Consider the following 20,044-nt stretch of genomic DNA (forward strand, 5'->3'; position numbering starts at 1 on the left):
GTTTGCTGTGGTAGCACTAATGACTATAAAGGTGTACACTCGTGTGAGCATTTTGTAAACTATTGCAAAGCCATTTCACCCTCCCACCACATCCCTCACACGACAGTCCCTCCTACGGCAGATGAATAAAGTTTCCCTCACCAAGAGCTTGGATCCTCAACTCACATTTTGTGACATGGTTTGGGGAGCATCATTTACCATACACTCAAAACCACGCAGTGCCTTTACAAGGTGGGCACTGCAGTGAATGCAGCGTTACTACGCATACCTTTAGCACGCAAGTCATTACAATGACTTGCTTTAGGGAACGCAGTGTTGGGTTTTAAGTCCAACACCTTCCCTACTTATACATAGGCTGAAGTTGGAATAGTAAATTATACTATTCTCAAGTCCATTGCTTCCCCAAAGCGAGTCATTGTAACGACTTGCGTGCTGAAGGAACACATGGTAACAATGCAGTTTTTCTTTAGACAACGATGTTAAGGCACGTGTGGTTTACGCATGCGTGGTTCTGTCATACAACCCATGGTAATGTGGAAGCACTCCCATGAGTTACTTGGAAAATCATTCTCACACTAGGCCATGAAAGTAATTTTTCAGGCAAGACAGGGTAAGGTATATTTGCATCATCAAACAGAATTAGAAACAACCTTTATAACATACATGATTTAAAATAATGACCATATCAAGTAGGCTCAGTAAAAATATACTTATTCGGCTCAAGGGCCTATAATGAGGGAAACAGTCGGAACACTGCGGGGTGACAAATGCAAACAAAACCTGTTGTGGTACATTGCTTTCCCTTGGTTAGGTTCCCATTATTGATATTTCTCTATACTTTCCTATAAAAGAGAGAACCTTGTCAATGGCAGAGAGACTTCTGATGCTGACACTTGCTGACACACAGTTCGGGCTGGACTGTTCCCATGAGGCACAGGGTCAGACTGATTTGCATATGGCCATGTCTGAACTGGGGTGGTGTGGAGTGCAAAAAAACGATGGATTTAGGCCCAGACCTCTGTACTGGGGTGAATGTATGACATTGTTCTGCATTCTGTCCATCAACTGTGGTTTTTGCATTTGTCACCCCTAGTGGGATGGGTATGCTCAGACATGAGTCCCATGCTCTCCACACCACTGGATTCAAGCAAGCCGGGCTGAAGATGGCTGGAATGCCAGAAACCAGTCCTCGGAAGCTTGTTTCCGGTCCAGGGAAGACATGGCTTGGCAGTTCGGGCTGGACTGTTCCCATGAGGCACAGGGTCAGACTGATTTGCATATGGCCATGTCTGAACTGGGGTGGTGTGGAGTGCAAAAAAACGAAGAATTTAGGCCCAGATCTCTGTACTGGGGTGAATGTATGACATTGTTCTGCATTCTGTCCATCAACTGTGGTTTTTGCATTTGTCACCCCGAGTGGGAAGGGTATGCTCAGACGTGAGCCCCATGCTCTCCACACCACTGGATTCAAGCAAGCCGGGCTGAAGACGGCTGGAATGGCAGGAACCGGTCCTCAGAAGCTTGTTTCCGGTCCAGGGAAGGCATGGCTTGGCAGTTCGGGCTGGACTGTTCCCATGAGGCACAGGATCAGACTGATTTGCATATGGCCATGTCTGAACTGGGGTGGTGTGGAGTGCAAAAAAACGATGGGTTTAGGCCCAGATCTCTGTACTGGGGTGAATGTATGACATTGTTCTGCATTCTGTCCATCAACTGTGGTTTTTGTATTTTTATTGTTGTCCCATACTGTCTTGAATGGCTTCTAAAAAGAACATTTTTGTTTAAATGTCTTCATGAAAATCGATATAATGGAAAGCTTGCAAGACAAGTGCTACAGGAATTACTTTAAGACAAAGGTTGTGTCATAAAACATATATCATTGTCATGCATGACAACATTTTAGAAGAGTAAAGTGGAAGATTTTTAAAAAATGATCGGAGGCAATTCCAGGCGGAAGACAGCCAAAATAAACCAAAGTTTGGCTTAAAAAATTGGGGGTCTCATGTCTGAATCAGGTCTATTAGCATTTATGCATTGTGTGGTGTTACTTCTGCAAGATCCATTCTGTGTTATTTATTTGGAGCCACATTGCTGAAATACCTTTGATGTTCCCGTTCTTAGAATTCTTTTAGACTGATTATAATCTGCTCTTGTATATTCATTAATGTCAGGTTGAGTGTGGATTTGTGATTACAGAAGTGCCAATTAAAAGGTGACAGTGGACATTGGTCTTCAAAATGAGTGTTGTTAATAGATTTTGTGCATGATTGCAGACATTCATTGGAGTCTATTGTACCTTCTCTAACTATATGTATACTGAATATACTTTAGACTTATCCTTAAAATGTTTTCTGAACGCTGTTTGCGCATAACATGAGAGTTGCAACTTTGGGCTGGCTTTTGGGCTGATACTGCTCTGTGTTGGGCTGAATTTGGGCTTATACTTGGACAGCCTTGGGCTTCGTATGGGTCTCAAAATCTGGCAACACTGGGCTGCGGTGTGATTCTCTACAGGGCTGCAGAAATGTGGGTTCCTCTGTAGAGGAGACGCAGGGAGTTAAGGAGGCCAGCAGTGTGACAGCACTGTAACTCCTGCGTTCCCTCCAGGACTGCTTGTTAGTTAGGGCAAGTGTAGCACACCACGGGGCCCCGGGTCTTGGGCACATCAACGGGCGGGAGAAGTGGGGCTCCCTCCACTCACCGCACCTCAGCTCCGACCGTCAGCCTGTTCCGCAGTCAGGCAAGGAGCTGGCTAGGGCCTGGCGGCCTTTTCCAGTCAGTCACTTTGCAGCAGTAGGCCTCGAGCAGGGGCTCCGCAATATGTCGCTTGCCACTATCAGACAGCGTGGCAGAAACAGCAGCAGCTGCAGGGTACCTCTGATGTCAAAGCAGGGGGCACTGGTACGTTGGATGTGTGATGGTAGCTAGGATTAACGCCCGATAAGGAGCAGCAGTGCGGAGCTTCCCTAGGATGTGTCCGCCATCTTGGCACTGCTAGCCAAGCCGCAAAGATAATACATGCAGTAATACAATGTGCCTTAAAGAAATTATTCAACACCCCACATCTGTCAACCAATCAAATAATAGTAAATAGGCTCTAAATACAGAATGAATCACACTCCAGCTCTCTTTTAGCAGCAAACAGAATGATTGCAAATGCTTGGCTGCCTAGTAGAATAGGAAAATGAGAAAAATCTGGCTCATCCCCAAAAAGCATATCTTTTTATGATGTTCTACACAAAGAAAGCACACAATGTTTATAGTAACATCATGGCAACCGGCCCCCACCCCACATAACTTGTATCTCGCAAATAACACACTACACATCAGTGTTAGTTGGGAAAAGCTGCTGCAGGTTTATTACATACAACGTTATGTAATCATAGTGGGTTAGCTTACGGGGGGCTATCCAAGCACAGGCTGCATTCTCGCCACCTGCCCACCTGATGAGCCAGGCAGCACCGTGGCGAACCACCTATGTGCTGCTCATTCTGGTACCGATTTTACTCGCTCCCCTTTCGGGGCGGAGCGTGGCTAGGCAAGCCCCCGGTTGCACAGGCCCACAAACGCCGGAAGGACTACTGGGGCACCGACACAGGTTCCAGGAACCTCCCAGGAGGCCCCTGGTGTTAGGCTCTGGCACCCCTATGTGCCCGCTGAGGTACACTTCTGCACCTATCTGCTTCCAGATCGCCCTGTAACTCCGCCTGCAACGAAAAATACAAACATTAATAAGTTCTTGCTGTCCCCCCCATGCCGACACGCAGTGTGAGCGGTAGGGTGGGAGATTGTATGTCGCCAATGAGGCCACCACGGCGCGTCCGGTGCAACAAAGAGGCAGGCAAAATGAGAAGAGGGGCTTAAGTACCCCTCGCCCTTCCTGTTGTACCGGACGTGATGTCATGCCCCACAACCCCTTAGGGACTCCTCCTGCCTCCTGGGGGAGGAGTAAAGGGAATGGGGGGGCGGGGGAATCCCTCTGTTACTAGAGGGCTTTCCTCCTGAGTGGCCACCGATGTTGTCCTCGGGCAGCCGTATATCATGTTACATAAAAGCAACAGTGAAATGTTACTTGCGCATTGAACCATCGGCTATTAATTTAGAAAGAAAATCCTACTAGTACATTATTTTCATTGGCCTACAGGGCACATATTTTTTGCACAAAATAAATTGTACATTTTATAAATGCAAAACAGGAGAGAAAGAATGACCTGCACATAAATAACATTGGCTGTTAACGGAGGCTCAGCTGAGCGGATGTGCAATATTGCAACATCAGAACATCCTGATCCAGGTATGCTAGTGAAGCATTACTGTATTACATGTAAGTGGAGACCATGTTGTGCAGCAGAATTAAGAGAATATTCTTAAAGCAACATGAACGTTCACAGCTCCTTTACAACAAACTAAACATGCACTCTTTCATAACGTGGCCTACTGCGGCCTAGTTATGCTAACTAAGGTAAATCAAAATAGGACCCATAATACAACATATGTGTATGTGAGGGCTAGCCGGGCCTAGCAGCTGCTACCCCTGATTTACCAATCTTGCAGGCATTTGGGGAGCGGTGGCAACAGCTGCCATCTTGGTTATGGCTGTCCTGGCCTGAGAGAGAACTTCAAGGCTGGGCAAGAACACACTGGCGCATATCCAGGTATTATGAGAGAAGATCTGACTCCCTGATAAACGTTGCCCCAACCCCTCAGGCCTCCCTGCGACATCTACCGGCAAGTGAAACAGTAAGCAGCAGGGATACAGAGTGATGGGCAAACCATGCACTGTCAGTGGCAGAACAAGGACGGAATGGGTTAGGGAGTGAAAGAGAGACATACTTGGCAGCAGAGTCCTGCTCACAGCCAAGGGCCCTGGTGCCACTGCACCTGCTGCACTACTATTCATAGTTATGAACCTGCCGGGTAAATGAAAGCACGCAGACTGGAAGGGGAGGTATACGGGCCAGAGGTAAGCTGTGCCCCCCTGTCCCCCCTCTCCCCCACCACTCTCAACACACACACAAAGAAGAACGCAACATACCAAGACACCAATAGACTTCATAAACTGCAAAGCGGTTAGACCTGTCTGTAAGGATCGTGATACGGTGCACGCACAGTTTAGTGTGGTGGCATGCACGGTATTTGCATCATGCCACCAATCACCAAACAAAACTGTGAGCTGCCGAGAAACTGAACCGATTGCTCGGGCGCGGCAGGTAAATGAAGGACCTCTGAGTGTGCGTAGGCTTCCGCACTGTGTGTGTGTGCGTGGAGGGCGGAGGGGCCCTATAACAAGACTTCCACCCTCACGCAACATCCACTGCTTTGCCGCTCTGCCCGGATCTACGCCGTCCCTCGACTGAGGTAAGTCGTGCCTCCTGCCGCTTCAGCACTCTCGTCTGCAGCCTTCAACGTCTCTCTCTTGACTGTCCTGCCTCGAGCCAGGCTACGTCACACGGCGGTGCTGCACACTTTACTGGTGGTTTCTGAGGTAGGTGCAGGATCAGTGTGTGCATGCGGGGAGTGGGCACTAGTCTGCAGGGCCTACCTCTCTCAGCCTCCTGAGTTTCCAAGGAGGATGAGAGAGCAAGGAACAGCGCTGGTGGCCCGATGAGATAATCGTCAGGGCCGGTCCTAAGAATTGTGGGGCCCTGGGCGAAATGGAAGATTCGAGGCCCCTCTAATTTGCATGTGACATCACAAGAAGTGACATCATAGAAAACCGACATCCAGTGGCGGAGGAGGGTCGCCCCACTGCTTTTAAGCGGTGTCACTTAAGGAAAAAGAAAATTATAATAGCTACGTTATTATTTAATTTTTTCATTATTGCTGCAGCTTTGCGGGAGGGACGGGGCGTGGCTGCTCTGCTGACAGAGCAGGGGACTGGAGGAGTGGTTTGCACTCCCTAACATGCACATGAACGTTTGGCCGACTATTGGGGACGGCCTAACATTAAGGCGCACTTTGCATGTTCTCCTTGCAGGCTACATTACAGCCTGCATGGAGAACATGCCCAGCTTCCCATTCTCTAGCTGAGCGCCGATCCATGGTGCTCAGACTAATCACAACACTGCATTGTAGCTTTGTGATTGGCCATCAGGAGGCTGGGAACGGGATGCATCCTGCTTCCTGCCCTAGAAGCGGGGAAGTAGACCGAGAAGAGGCGGAGGTGATGGCGAGCGGCAGACAGGTAAGTGTGTATTTTTTAAAAATGTCATTCCCTCTCCCCCGCTCCGCAAAGTGTGTTTGTGCTCTGTACATGTAACAAACAAGGCTAAATAAGTGCAAGGCCTGGATCCTTGTGTGTGGTCGCTAATAATTGAGTAATTGGTTTGGATAGTAAATCTGTTGACCAACAAAGCTTGGAGAGGAGGCAAGCAAAGGCCTCTGTTTCTTCACAGATGGTAACAGAATAGTTCGGTGAGTTGCACTCTGGCTGTATAACTGCAGATCAGTAGTTTGAATCTAAGTGATGCACAATCATCCTTCCAGGGTCCATTATCTGAGTGTCATTAAATAGTATAATAGCAACTCCTTAGAAAAAGTGGAATTGAACACTTTGATATGGTAGTGGTTATTCAAATGACAGCTAAAAAACACATTTGGCACACCACCACATAGGTATTGTGCTTTTCACCACTGTGTTAATACCCAATGTGTTGTGTGAATCTTTTCTTGGTAAATATTCTAGGCAAAGGCTCAGAATAACATCACTATTAACAAGCATTGGCAAAGCAAATAGGTCTCGCCTATAAGAGCAATTGGCATTGGCAATGTGTATTTGGCATGTTGTACACTAGCATGGCTGCTGATCAGCATGGGCAAAAGTTAGTGGCACAGAGTACCCTTGAGTGGAGTGGTGTGAGTAGAGTGTTATAGACTGGATTTGTTGGAGTAGAGTGTTGGAGTGTGGAGTAGTGGGAGTACAGTGTCGTACAGTTGAGTAGAGGGGAGTAGAGTTCAGGGGTTCAGTGGCAGAGTGCAGTGTCGTATAGTGTAGTACGATAGAGTTTGAGCGCCGTAGAGTGGAGTGGGTTGGGTTGGAATCAGGTGGAGTGAGGAAGATAGCGGTGGATTGGACTGTAGAGTGAGTTTGATTGAGTGGAGTGAGGTTGATTGGAGAGGATGGACTTGATTGGATTGTAGAAGGGTGGATTGAAATGGGGTGAGTTGGATTGGATTGAGGTGGATTGCAGTAGGGTGTATTAGATTGGTTTGGGGTAGGGTGGATTGGATTGGGTGGATTGGATTAGAGTAGGGTGGTTCGGAGTGGGGTGAATTTGAGTGGACTGGAGGGAGTGGATTGGACTGTACTGGAGGAGGTGGATTGGACTGGTGTAGTGGGGTGGATTGGAATGAGATGGGCTGGAGGGACTGGATTTTGTGGGGTGGATTAAACTGGGGCGGGGTGGATTAGATTGGGGTAGAGTGAGGTGGATTGGAACAGATTGGGGTGGATTGGACTGCAGTGGGGTGGACTGATTGGAGTGGATTGGAGTGGGGTGGATTAAAATGGGGTGGAATAGAGTGGAGTGAACAAGAGTGCTGTGAACCGGAGTGGGATGGGGTGGACTGGAGAGGGGTGGATATAAATGGGGTGGGGTGGATTGGAGTGGAGTGTTGTGCCCAGGAGTGGGCTGGGCTGGACTGGAGTGGAGTGGGGTGGAATGTAGTGAGGTAGGGCGGATTGGAGTGTGGCGGATTGGAGTGTGACAGATTGGAGTGTGGTGGATTGGAGTGTGGCAGGTTGGATAGGAGTGGATTGGAGCTGGGCAGATTGTTGTGGATTGGAGTGGGGTAAATTGCAGAGGGGCAGATTATTGTGGATTGGAGTGGGGTACATTGGAGATGGGCAGATTGTTGTGGATTGGATTGGGCTAAATTGGAAAGGGGCAGATTGTTTTGGATTGGAGTGGGCAGATTGTTTTGGATTGGAGTGGGGTAAATTGAAGTGGGACAGATTGTTTTGCATTGGAATGGGGTAAATTGGAGTGGGGCAGATTGTTTTGGATTGGAGTGGGGCAGATTGTTTTGGATTGGAGTGGGGCATATTGTTTTGGATTGGGGCAGATTGTTTTGGATTGGAGTCGGGCAGATAGTTTTGGATTGGAGTCGGGCAGATTGTTTTGGATTGGAGTGTGGCAGATTGTTGTGGATTGGAGTGAGGCAGATTGTTGCGGATTGGAGCGGGGTAAATTGGAGAGGGGCAGATTGTTTTGGATTGTAGCGGGATAAATTGGAGTGGGGCAGATTGTTTTGGATTGGAGTGGGGTAAATTGGAGTGGGCAGATTGTTTTGGATTGGAGTGCGGTACATTGGAGTGGGGCAGATTGTCTTGGAATGGAGTGGGGTAAATTGGAGTGGAGCAGATTGTGTTGTTTTGGAGTGGGATACATTGGAGTGGGGCAGATTGTGTTGGATTGGAGTGGGGTAAATTTGAGTGGGGCAGGTTTTTTTGGAGTGGGGTAAATTGGAGTGGGGCAGAGTGTTTTGGATTGGAGTGAGGTAAATTGAAGTGGGGCAGATTGTTTTGGATTGGAGTGGGGCAGATTGTTTTGGATTGGAGTGGGGGAGATTGTTTTGGATTGGAGTTGGGCAGATTGTTTTGGATTGGTGTGGGCCAGATTGTTTTGGATTGAGTGGGGCAGATTGTTTTGGATTGGATTGAAGCAGACTGTTTTGGATTGGAGTGGGGTAAATTGGAGTGGGGCAGATTGTTCTGCATTGAAGGAGGGTAAATTGGAGTGGGGCAGATTAGGGTGGGAGGATTGGAATGTTGTGGACTGGGGTGGATTGGTTTGGTGTGGATTGTATTAAGTGGAGTGGATTGGTGTGGGGTGAGGTGAGGTGAAGTGGGGTGGGATGGGGGGATTGGAGTGGGCGGATTGGGGTGTACTGCACAATTACGTGTCCAAGCATAATTTCATAAAATACACATAAGAAAGAAACAACATTGTGCTTTGCAATAAAATAATCCTTGTCTTTTGAGAACAGTGTCCACAAACAAAAACAAAAGAAAGCATGAGTGCAAATTAAGAAAAGAAGACTTGGCAAAATAAAAGCAACTTGACTATAGAAAATAAATCTTTGCAATTGTTTGTCCTGCTGGGCATGTTTAGCCAGTCGCTTACCTTCTACTTGCAGGGCACTAAAAGTTAAACAGAACAGAATAGTACCTCAATGACGTCCGGAGCAATGGACGGGCACTTATTAAGTTGACTCAATCAGTGCTTGGTCACTCATCATATCAAGGAAGTTGCTTGCTATTTCTACATTTGAAAAGGCAGGTAGCAAGGTTTCGTGGCTGAACATACTCTGCCAACTTATGGCGAACAAAGCGGTACAAAAGGGGGTGGTGATGGACGGAGCATCTGAACCAATCAAATACTCACACCCAGTCAACAGATCTGGGTTTAATCCATCACCATTCTGGCAGGGTATGCTCAGACGTGAGTCCCTTGCTCACTTTGCCACGGGATTCAAGCAAACCTGGCTGAAGACGGCTGTAATGCCAGAAACCGGTCCTAGGAAGCTTGTTTCCGGTCCAGGGAAGGCATGGCTTGGCAGTTCGGGCTGGACTGTTCCCATGAGGCACAGGGTCGGACTGATTTGCATATATGGCCATGTCTGAACTGGGGTGGCAGAGTGGGCTAAAGAACGGAGATGGATTAAACCCAGATCTGTTGCCCACCCCCTTTTGTACTGCATCATCAGTCCTAAGGCAGAGCAACAGGGTCACTTTAGCACACTTGACCCATACCATCTAAAGAGGGGAATGAGCCAATGTCTGCGTACGATGTCATGTTTTGTACAAAACAGCAACAGGTGTGGTAAGTTGTCCTCCCCTCCAAATCGTTAGCTTCTAGCTAGGTATACCCTGGTTGGCAAGATACCTAGTCTGTATTTTACATGCAATGATCGTTTAAGCTCAGGATAAGTCAAATCCAGGTAGAACTTACATGGTGGGCCATGGACGCTGCTAAAATGATGACCTAATATAGACCCTGGTTTCAGTGATGTACGCTGCTCATCTGCTTGTATTCATGGTAGTGGTCCTTAATCAGATCTACAGTATCTTGCCTCACTTTGCTCGGATCAGCCCTAAAAAGCACACCTGCAGCTCATTCAGAAGATTCTTTACATGGAACAACCAAGTGTTTCTTTCACAGCCCTCATCAGAGTTAGCAGCTTCCAAAGAACGTAAATATAATGCTGCCTTTGGGGTTCTCACAAGCCGGACCCAATATAGACAATGCAATAGGTCTCACACTGACAATATTTTGAGCAATTGACATTGTAAATGACATTGTTTTTTTGTTTTTGTTTTTGTTTTGTAAAACATGAATAAAATGCATTGTAATTTAATATGATTTAAAGTAACAATGCCAATTGCTCAAAGCCTCGATATACGCCTGCCAACTCACAGCATTTCCTCAAAGAAGCATAACAAAATAAAGAGAATAAATCACCTTAAAGATATTGCGAGCCTATCAACACACACTCACAATTCATTATCCCAACAAGCAATTGTGAAAGCAGTGGGAACTATTAAATACAACCCACAAGACCATTATATTTCGCACCCTTGAGCCAAGTGATTTTCCATAAGATTTGGCATGTCAGAATTTAACCTGAGAAAAACTGACATTTTAAAATGGATAATATCGGTTTAAATTAATTTTAGTATGGCTGTCGTTTAACAGTGCAGAGAAAGATCCTGTAAAGAAGCGTTACCTACTTGAAAATAAAATGTTAACCGAAACCCTAGAGACAAAAAACGATAGACATATAATACAGGTCCAAAAATAGTTCTGTCAAAACCATAGCACCTGAAAGCTAACCTTCGATACTAAAGGCATGAAGAAAACATCTAACGTCAAAGTACATTCCTTTTTTAGGTCTCGCCTAGACGAAAGCAAAAGCGAAGCTTTTGCTGTCTAGGGCGAGACAACTTATGTAATCACTTTTGGGGGAATGTGGACAACAGACTGTCACAAGCTTCTCCTGTCAGAGATTTGACCTCCTGGGCGCGCACGCTCAGCCCGGCGCCGTGCACGTTCCCTGCCACAGATTCCCTGAACACACACATGCACACGCAGGCAGGAAGGCACACACACACGTGTGCACCCACCCCTACTTCCCCCCCACTCACCGGCACCCCCCCCCCCGCCGCACACACACAGGAGCGCACCTACACACACGCACGCACACATACAGAGACCCCCCCCCACCGCCGCCGCCTACATACAAGCGCCCCCCCCTGTTTCACGCCGGGCGATCCTCAGCTTGTTAAGGTATTTTTCTGAAAACTGCAATCCACTTTGAAGCAGGGTTCATTTCTCTCCACCAGGTACTTCTGTGGAGTGATCGATGGGTTCAACTAGAGCAGCGAGTGTTTCTGATAAAGGGGAGCTGCGATGTGAAGGTATATTGTCAGCTGCTATGCGGTGCTTTGATGGGATAACCTAAATTCACATCTTTGCATAAAAAGCACTTTACCTTGCTTGGCAGCCATGCTTCCCCACTTCACATCCGAACGTTCCCCGGGTACGCTGCGTGCCTTCGCTTTCGCGCTAGTACATCTGAGGAAGACGCGGCCTGCTGATTGGCTGAAGCCCTGTTGAATTCTCCCTCCCACTGTTCGCTCCTTATCACGTGATTACACAGCGCCCTCGGATGTGTGTTTTGAGGGCAGGCGAGTGCAGGTTTCTGTTTGTGCAGACTGGTGGTAAACCGTGTGAAAGCACGAGCTTCAATAGGTCTCCGGGGCGGCCTTTCCCGGGAGCGAAGGTTGAGCAGGTAGCTGGAGAACTCGCTGTGTGCTGCCAGCTTTGTAACCTCAGATGTCACGACAGAGGCAGAACATTGCAGCGCATCGTGTCTGTGCTCAGAAGGGACAATCATGCATCTAAAAATGCCAAGGTCAATGTTTAACTTTGCTGGAAATATTCCATCTTCGGTGAAATGCAGTGTTTTCAACTATAACTCGGAGCAAGAACAGAACACCAACTTCCCAGAAGTTGTTACTCCTAGGGGTCTGTCCCTTCAGAGCGCTGTTAGGTAGTACAGAGTATAAATGTAGAGAACGGTAAGAGTACAGTAGGTGTTAGGGTTATATACAGATATTTTTAATTGTAGTTCTTGAAGTTCAGTTGAAGGCAATAAGCAGCAGTGTGGTTTTCAGACCCTCATACATGCCAAGGTTTTATAACCGGGAGCATGAAAAAATCTAGTGCATGTATTTTTCCATTGACTTCTATTGAAGTAAAGGCAAGTTCAGGCGGGCTACAGCTACATCGAGCCATTTTGGGCTTGGAAAATCTAGAGAATCCAGCCTGATTTGGGTCTGTTGGCTCGTTTTACTGCTTGTGCTTGGTTTTTTTTGCATCATTAGGCTGCCTGCCGGAGGAGACCGGTCTTGACACCAAGCTCGTGTAGCGCATTCAAATTCGCTGCACAGCGGAGGTGCCCCAGACCACTGCATAGCGACACAACAGCTAGTCACTTGCGCTGCTGTTGTGGTGTTCTCGGGCTTGTCATGCATGCAGACTCTTTCTCCAAAGCCTCACGGATAAGTTCGCTGTGGCATTCTAACTAAGGAATTAAAGCAAAGAGAGCGAAGGGGAGGGGTGATGGTTTGGAGGGGTGAGACTGAAGAAAGAGAGGAGGTTCGCACAGAGCTCCCCACACCCCTGTGCTCCGAGGACCCCGCACTCCTGCCCTTTCGAGCTGTCCTCATCAACAGTGGCAGATCTGCTCGGATCCGTGATCCAGGAACAAGCGCCCATCCGGATCCTAGGGGGCCGCGCGCCGCACCATGGGGGCACAGGTATGGAAAACTTGACTTTTAAAGAAAGAGGGATGGAGAGCTGGTAGCACTATGAGGCAGTGGGGGTGGATTGCTAGGGGGGGTGTCATTACATGAGCCTATATGTGGAATATCTGTCATCCGGGAGTCGTGTAATATGACGGGGAAGAGGTGAGTATTTTGTGTGCTTCTGGGTTTTAGTGACAGAGCCATATATGACATGCCTAGTGCACACAGCACAGTGATGTGTCGCTTATTGCACCCCTTCCCCCGTGTTCATTGTATCAACCAGGGGAAGATTATTTTTTCAAACCGACCCTTCCTTGCCCTGCACCCCTTCTCATTACTTATGGCCTAGTACCCTTCCTACCCCTGAGAATTGTATCCTCCACGCCACCCTATCTCCCCCCACACCCGCCCCAGTTGGTAACCTCACCCCTGCCATCCGTGGAACTTGTGTCTTTTTCTCAAGCTCCTGCCAGCAGTACTTCTCATACCCCTAATGCTGCAAGTCTACTTTTCAGTAACACTGCACTTTAAACAATGCAACCTGCCACGTTGAAAGGTTAATTCTTATTGCTCCAACATCCCTGGCAATACATAAAGTTTGCCTGCACGTGCTGTTCACTTTCTTAAATCTTGGCTGCACGTCCTGTTCGTGAAGGATTCTACTCTGCAAGGCCACACAAGGGACATAGTATAGACCAAAACTCTGGCCCAGGTAAATTGCAGGGGGTGGGTGGTCTAAGGGCAGGGGTGCAGAAGTAGGGGTGCGAGAGGTAGTGCAGTGCTTTCAAGCTATGGAAGAAGCTGCACAGAGTCAAGTGCTTTGTAATATTTGACAAACTGAAAATGCTTGCAAAGTACATTTGATAAATATTTCAAAATATTTCAGCAGTAAGAAAAGTTCAAATGAAGCTCGTAGTTTTTTTGTGATTCTGGAGTGTGATTGTTGCAAAGATTTTAATAGGATCAAAACAAAAAGACACTTTACATGTGTGATGCACACATGAGAGATATGCACAGAAAATCGATTTCCACGTTTTATCATTTGTGTCATGCAGGGTTAGCAGTAAAGCTGCATAATTGATACAATTGTAGTGCCCAATTGTGCTCTCTGTAAAAGGTAGTGCCCTAGCACACCATGCTTCAGTCAAACACTTTGGTAGTGCACTCGCCCACCACTCTCCTGTCCAATCCTTTCTCTCTTCCACTCTCCTCTCCCTCGCTCTCTCTACTACTCAATCTACTCTACTACTCACTCTACTACTCACTCTACTACTCCACTACTCACTCTTTACAACTCACTCTTTACAACTCACTCTTTACTACTCACACTTTACTGCTCACACTTTACTACTCACTCTTTACTACTCACTCTTTCACTCTTTATACTCGCTCTTTACTACTTGCTCTCTAATACTCACTCTACTACTCACTCTACTACTCACTACTACTCTCTACTCACTCTCTAATACTCACTATACTCACTACTACTCACTCTAGTCCTCTCTACTACTCACTACTACTCACTAACTATCAATCACTCTATTACTCACTCTACCACTCTACTGCACACTCTCTACTACGCACTCTCTAACACTTACTCACTATTACTCACTCTACTACTAGGTCTCGCATTGGCAAGAGATTAAGCGATTGGCATTGTAAATGACAATGCCATTTAGTTATCTATTTTCAAATCCAATACATAAATACAAATGTTGTAATTTACAATGCCAATAGCTCTAACTTTTGCAAAGGCGAGACCGTTGCATTGTAAATGCTTGTTAAGCCTATTTGTCATAACAACTAAACAATTAATTACTGCTTTGAACGAAGGCTCCCTTTAGTTACTGACATCCTTCGATACTCTGACTTAACCATTAAGGAATGCTCACTCTGCTCTTTGTGCTAAGCAGATTGATTGCCAGCACAGGTGTTAGACTCTTGAGAGACGTTCAGAAATATCAAGAGACATGGGGCAAGTTGCAGGCTGCTGCTTATCTAAAGAATTATGCATACCGTGTGATTAACTACGTATAAAGAGGGCGTCCGCAGACTTTTTTCCAGGGGGGGCAAAATGTTAACGTCATCACCATCCTCCGACATGATGTGTGCCAGGTGGGGCACAAGAAACACTGAGGCGCAGAACTGGGATAGACTCAATTAAATGACAGGAATCCAGGACATGTGACTGACCCTGCCACAGGCCAACAAAAACCGCCTGAAGGGAAAATGCTAAACTTTCTGACAAGCTGCTTTATCTCTGTCTGCTAGGTGTGCAGACTTCCATGTCCTCAATCCAACACCAATCAAGGCTGTCTTCAGCACCGAATACTTTAAAACAGCCTATGATTAAAGCACCAGATTAAATATACTGTATGCACAGTGTACATTAGGGATTATTTATAGTGCACATATTTACCAATATTGGCTTCTTGGGGCTAGAATTCATGATAAATGTTATCCAAAGTTAAAGCACAACGTCAAAGTCAGTAATATATATTACAGCAATCACACACGCTAGTGATTCGCCATGGGGTGCTCCCTTTACTAGAATTCCCCGGGCATTGCAAAATTTTACACACATTCAATTAATTTATACAAAATAAAATGTATAGGTCCAAATGTTAGCTATATTTTTGAAAAGAAACCTAGAGTCCCTCTACGTGTAGTCAATGTCAAACTGACAACGTGCACATGTTTAGGGATACAATAATGGCCAGCTCCCTTATGCGGAAGCCCTGCACCGTAAATGTGTGGCACATGCGGCGCCCACAGCGGCGGCACATCACAGGTCCAGGGATGCTGAGTCTTACACAGTGGTCGAAGTGGGGGGAAAAGTAGGAGAACAGTGGGCCGAGAATCAGAGGGCGGGAATAACCCAAGGATTGGATCTGTGGGTGGAGCCAGAGGTGCGGCCAGAATGCGCAGACATCCCAATTTTTAGTATTTGTTTGGCATTTCACTGCCCAGTTTAATCAACCAATGGATACACATGATTATTTAAGGTTATAATGAGTTATTGACATTAAAATATATTCACAAAGTGGGATATGCTTTTAATCACAGAATGTACCAAATACGATAAAATGTGGAAACACAAGCCATTTGTCTCTGAGCCACGGAGTTTCTGTCATCAGCACTGCTCCCTTTTTCCACAACAGCAGTTCAAACATGAATGGCAAAATGTCCTAGTTTACAAATGTTTTCCCTAAAATTATGGCTCTGTCATAGTTGCCTCATAATGCAAGATCTGCTGCATGATCTGACCATTTAAACTAATAAATTGTTTGTAGCTCAAACATATCAAAAGTTAATAAGAAATGTGACTTGTGTTGCTGCGGAGTGGATGGCCTATTGCAAAGGTTGACTGGTCACCTTTCTCACTTCTGCGTTTGTATGTTACACTAGTACTAATAAGGCAAAATCTTTCCAGAGACTGTTAGCATGTGTACACACGTCAAAATAATAAAATATCTGAAAATATACTTCATTACGCTGCAGCCTTATTTTTAATGCGTAATTTTGTCAACACTATGGCATCATTTTGTCATTCTTTGCTGCATAATTAATTCCAGTGGCCCCACAGCAGGCAGCACATGTTAAAAGTGATTGTAAATGAAGCAGGGAGACTGTGAAGTTTGTGAACTTAGTTTGGTGTGCGTTCAAATCCTGCATTGTCAATCCCTGGTGAATTGCAGCTACTACTGCTGAAACAAGGCCAATGGAGGTACCTATGGGTGAGGCAGACTGGCCTCAAGGGCAGGGCCAGCCATAGCACTGGTGGTGTTCTGTGCTTTAATGTTTGTTAGTGCCCCCCAATGACCACCTCTTCCATGGATTCCCTCACTACCACCCTTTAACTGTGCCCCCCCCCCCAAGTCTCCATAACCACTCTCTCTCAGATGCATTTAATTTGATTTACAGCGCCATTCATACCATTGTAGGGTGTCAGAGCACTTTACATCGCACACATTACACAGGGACAATCAATATGTGTGTAAATCACTGTATAGAAAATGTTACATAAGACTAAGGACTACAAGGTGTAGGATTCACATGACAACCATACTAGTAGCCCGTATAGTTTTATAGTGATTGGTCTGGAGAAACACAATACCCAGAATTTAAAACATAATACCGTGGTTGGGGGTTCTCCTTAACAATCAGAATTGATTTCTGTCCAAAAGAACACTTTTTGGGACATTAGGATAATCAAAGACTGAGGGGGGGGGTGAGGAGGGGGACATAACGCTCTTATTTATACCTTGCAGTTTGTATGCAGCTCTTAGATGACAGTTAATAGCTCACTGTTCTAAGTTAGGATTTTAACTTATAAACTGCAAGTAACAAAAGGATCTCTCTGACAAAAGCAGTACCTACTGACCTATTTACATTATGTGCACTTTGTGATCTGCATGGCACATGTTATTTGCAGCCGGTACATTAACCCTCTGAGCTACCTTCCCATATGTCAAAACTTCCACTAGACAAAATTCTGATCTCTCTCTAAGAAGAACATTAATCACCAGAGTCATCATGACATTTTTATTGTTTGCTGAAAATTGCTGGAGGCCAGGAAGGAGGCAGCAAGTGTTTTTAAAACCATAATATACTTGCAAACATGATGCCTTCACCTAAAGTCAGCACCCGGTGCGGTCACACTGGTTGCACCGCCCTAGAGCTGGCCCTTCTCAAGGATTCTGTGACATCAGTGACAGAGTCACTATTGTTCTAGGGCGTGCTGCTTCAAAGTTCTACTCGCAAGACTGGATTCTGAGAAACAAAAAATTGGTCTAGCACCAAAATGGCCAGTTGTGACGTGAGACTTAACAGTGTCTGGAAACTCAGGCGCAGGGTCACTTCCTTCAGAAACAAATCTGGGGCCACAGAAAATCTAATGTTCATAAACAAACTGAACCAAGTAGTAATCGTGCCGTTAAAAAACTACTTCCTTCTTGTGCGTTAGATAGGGACCACAAACATCCAGTTCAAGAAAAAAACAAAAACATCAGGAGGTACGTGTGTTCGTCTAATGCTTTTCAGAGGCTACAGATAACAAAACACATCAGCTTGTGTCAGTCTAGGAAATGAAATCACCAGTAATTATAATACAAGACCGCTCACATACAAGTGCAAAACTGGCCACAATGGCACACGTAGGAATTAGAAAACAAAATATTATGGTAAAGAAGAGCGCAAGCAAACGTGCAAGAACAGTCTTAGGGGCATATTATCAAGGGCTGGCGATAGAATTATCGCCGCTTTTGTGTCGGTTTTCGGGCGAAAAGCAGCGATAATTTTATCGCATTATTAACAGGGACACGCTAGCGCGTGTTTCCTTGATTTAGCTTCCGTTTTTGTCACAAATCGCATCGCATCGATAATGAGATGCAAATTATGTGTGGCTGTCAAAATAACACGGGAAAATATCACTAAGGCAGCTTTGCGATAATAACAACGAGGTGTAGCGATAATCATAATCGCGCTAACTCTGCCTTAAAGCAGGAATTTAACGTGAACTAGATGCCTGACTGAGCCATACCTAACATGGGAGGTGGATTATGGGTTTAAGGCCACAGGGCCATATCACCAAGCTTATTGCCATTTTAAAAGAGACATTGCTGGTTTTTCAGCGATGTTTGGCCATTTTCCCGCTATTGCTGGAATATTTATCGCCATAGCGCTAAGCGTTGATAATACAGCGCTAGCTTAGTGATATATTCCAGCGATAGCCGGCGATAACAAAAAGCGCGCTAAGCGCGTTCAACGCGTTCAGCGATAATGATCGCTGGGGCTTGCTAATATGCCCCTTAGTGTAAAATGATAATATAGCCCACTGCCGAAGAAAAGGGAATACTTGCACTGCATGAATGACTTACTTGCAAAATAAAGAGTGACCCCCTGCCAGCCCAGCGAACTTGTCGTCCTCCTGTGAGCTGGATTGAGAGTCAGAGGCAGGCGGTTCAGTACGCAGCAGCCGGTGTCCAGAACCCTTCTTGGTCTTCTTCTCCCATGCGTTAGCGGCCAGGCTGATGAGCACATTCAACTCCTTCCACTTCTTCATTTTCTTGTGAGGGGTGAGTGGGGCCAAGGAGTCGCTGGCCGTACACCTGTGGTTGCCAGGCCTGGCTTGGCAAGCGTTGTGCGGAGGTAAGGCCTCAGGCGTGGCTCGCAGCAGTAGAGTGACATCCACACTGGTATGCTGGTACTGGGCCAAGACCCCGAGTTGTCTTACGTCCCTTTATTTAACCCTTCTGGCGAGCCCGCCCTCGGGATGGTGTATACATGTGTGCAGTGCGTGAATAGGCCGGGTGGCTCCAGCACTACATCCCTCCAATCTTTCAGATACTAAGGTCCTTCACATTTTGTAACCTCAGTCTTTCTTTACACACCATGCAAAGTCCTTCGTCTTTGGCTGGGGCTGGGTTCGGCCGGAGACCACACATCTGGCTCGGGAGTTCTTCTCTGCTCATGACCCCCCCTGCACTTCCCTCGGACACCGGGGACTCTGCACCACGACTCTGTGATTCTTCACCTGTCTCCAACTCTCCTCCGTCTCGGCACGGCACGGGCGCTGGGCTACTGATAGGTGTGCTCGCTGGACCCATGACATCTCCTTCTTCCAACTCTCCCCCAGCTGCGTCCTTCGGCAGAAGTCCAACCCCCACTTTCTTAAACCAGGACGCATTCCTAGTAACTACGCGAGCTCCGTGTCTTGCCGTCACCATGGTACCTTGCACATTGATGACCTTCCACACCTCTGGCTCATACGGGGTGCGATACTTCCAGCCAGGGTATCGGTCTTTCACGATGACCCTGTCACCAACTTGGATGTTCATCGGTTGTGCCCTGCGATCCTGGCTCGCTTTATCATTGGCCACTTTTTGCCGGGCCTAGGAATTGCTGAAGGCACTGCTTGACATCTTCCCTTTTCTCCACTCCGATCCTGAGGGTTCGGTTCATGGTTCGCATGAACCACTCCACCTCGCCATTTGCCTGGGGCCACTGTGGCGTGATCTTGCGGTGTCGGATGGCACGGGAGGCCTTGTACTCCTGGAACTCTCTCCCTTGAAATGGGGGTCCATTGTCTGACTTGATTTCTTCCGGCAGTCCCATCATAGCGAAGACGTGCTCAAGTGCGGTCCGGACATGTTAAAAGGCTATTGACGATACCACTTCCACCACCGGGAACTTTGAATGCGAGTCTACGAGAACCATGGTGTTTCAGCTGTC

General features: G+C 46.7%; 1 long non-coding RNA gene across 1 annotated transcript in view; it reads left to right on the top strand.

The window, feature by feature from the left end:
• Positions 1–5,274: 5,274 nt before the first annotated feature.
• Positions 5,275–20,044, top strand: part of LOC147733030 (uncharacterized) — a 140,100-nt gene continuing 125,330 nt past the window's right edge. The window contains exon 1 of the long non-coding RNA XR_015308696.1: positions 5,275–5,358. This is a non-coding gene — a long non-coding RNA (uncharacterized LOC147733030). The remainder of the gene's footprint in view (positions 5,359–20,044) is intronic.

The sequence above is a fragment of the Lissotriton vulgaris genome, chromosome 2_1, assembly GCF_964263255.1.
Source record: "Lissotriton vulgaris chromosome 2_1, aLisVul1.2, whole genome shotgun sequence".
Taxonomy (NCBI): Eukaryota; Metazoa; Chordata; class Amphibia; order Caudata; family Salamandridae; genus Lissotriton; species Lissotriton vulgaris.